Source organism: Leptonychotes weddellii, chromosome X, assembly GCF_054177405.1.
Source record: "Leptonychotes weddellii isolate Sample4059 chromosome X, ASM5417740v2, whole genome shotgun sequence".
In the NCBI taxonomy this organism is placed as follows: domain Eukaryota; kingdom Metazoa; phylum Chordata; class Mammalia; order Carnivora; family Phocidae; genus Leptonychotes; species Leptonychotes weddellii.
In genome coordinates this window covers 97563011-97564749 of record NC_138385.1, presented here as the reverse complement: position 1 = coordinate 97564749, position 1739 = coordinate 97563011, and the positions used below count along the sequence as shown (strand labels likewise).

Below are 1739 nucleotides of genomic sequence, written 5' to 3'. Positions count from 1 at the left end.
GTAAAAGTGAGCTATGCTGGTGGGCAGTGGCGGGGGGGGGGGGGGGGCTTCGAGCCTGACATGTTGGGCCAGAAGCCCCCATGCGCACTCGTGCCTCGTCCACAAGAACCACTCCAAACACAGGCCCAGGTGCTCTCCCGCCTAGCCACCTGGCACGAGCTTCTGGCACTCTCTACCATCCCCCTATTTAACGCCTGGTACGAGGTAAACTGAGGCACGTTAAAATGTTTCACGAACTGTGAAGATGCCTTTGGGCATACACTCCAGTGCAGTGGGGCAGCACCAGCTTGAAAGTAGTGCGAGGGGCCCCAGGGACGCCGGCTAGCAGACCCGGAAGCCCAGCTCAGACCCTATGTAACAGGCTCTAACTGAAGCAGCCGTCTTATTTGGGAAGGCCTACTGGGCTGTTTAGGATGGCTGGTTCTCAAGTTTCCTTTTCTGGGATTCGAGCGCCTCGGCTCTGGCTTCAGTTGCTTACACGGGCTGCCAAGGGATCAGGGCCACCTCAGTCCCTCGGCCGCCTTTGTTGAGTGACTTCGCGAAGACTCCATCCTCAAAATGTTCAACACCAGGCAGGTGTGCCCTGAGTCCGGGCAGAAACGGGCCCCCTTGACTGAGGTGGGGGAAGCAGCCCGAGGTCCCCCACACACATCTACTTTCTGCTGCTCTTTCCCCTAGGCTCCTGACTTCTCTCTTTCCTCCTACAGTTGCTTCCTACCCCAAAGTAAGCACTCCCCCAAGTTGAAGAGTCATCACATCTTTTTTCTTTAAATAACAGCTTTATCGAGGTAGAGCTTGCACTGTGAGTTTTAAACTCATTTACTCCCTTGTTCTGTGGACTTCACCTTAAAAAGCCAAACTGAAATGACAATCCAACAGGGGATGTGGAATCGGAGGGGTTCCCATCACCCAAGAACTAAATGGTTAAACAAGTGAGCGGGGGCCTCACTGCCGTAGGTAGTTTTAGGAGCACACCGTTCGTCCCGCCAGTGCCACTCTGGAGAGCATGGATGTATGGGGACCCACGCACGGATCCTGCAGGGGCCCCGCCAAGGCCGAAAGCCCGACGGCACCATTCTGAAGTCCTACACGCTGTCATTCAGGTGAGCTCACATGGTGCCATCCGGCCCCACACAGCGCCGTGTCCCCTGGCTGATGCCAGCCGGGACTGCGACACAGAGCAGCGCCTGGCCATGGTGCAAGACCTCACTGATGTGAAAGAGTCACAGGGCACAGAGAGGCTCCGGAGCCTGGGGGTGGGGGGTTGTCTAGGCCCCGGCCTCCCGCAGGAGCGTTGTCCGCGCGCGCATCCCAGCTGGCGGCCCTGCCCTCAGGAAGACTGTCACAGTTACAGGCTGGACGTAGTCGTGCTGTGGGAACTAAGCACTGGCCCAGCCCCTGATGGAGCATAGGACGGGCAGTGTGGGAGCCTGCTGGAGGGCGGAGCCTGGGCAGAAGGAGAGGGGCTTGCCAGAGAAATTTCCAGAGCTCACCGGGTCAGAGATGCCAGCCCCAGAGGTGCCACTTGCTGTTGCCTGGAGGTTCAGATGACAGGGAGGTGGGCATTCATACCAAGAGTGACATGGAGATAGATAGCCAAGGCTATATCAAATTATTTGCATCCTTGGGGGGGGGGCATGTCCTTGGCCCCTTCCTTGAACCCCAGGACAGTCCTTCCATCTCTGGCTGTTTCTTAGTTCCCCCATGAGGCCTCCTTTTCTTGGGTCTTCCTGGGAGAC

The 1739-nt window shown here is 57.6% G+C and overlaps 1 protein-coding gene across 7 annotated transcripts in view; it reads right to left on the bottom strand.

Moving 5' to 3' along the window:
- Positions 1-1739, bottom strand: part of GPM6B (glycoprotein M6B) — a 146455-nt gene that overhangs the window by 10865 nt on the left and 133851 nt on the right. The gene's annotated exons all lie outside the window — the stretch shown is intronic.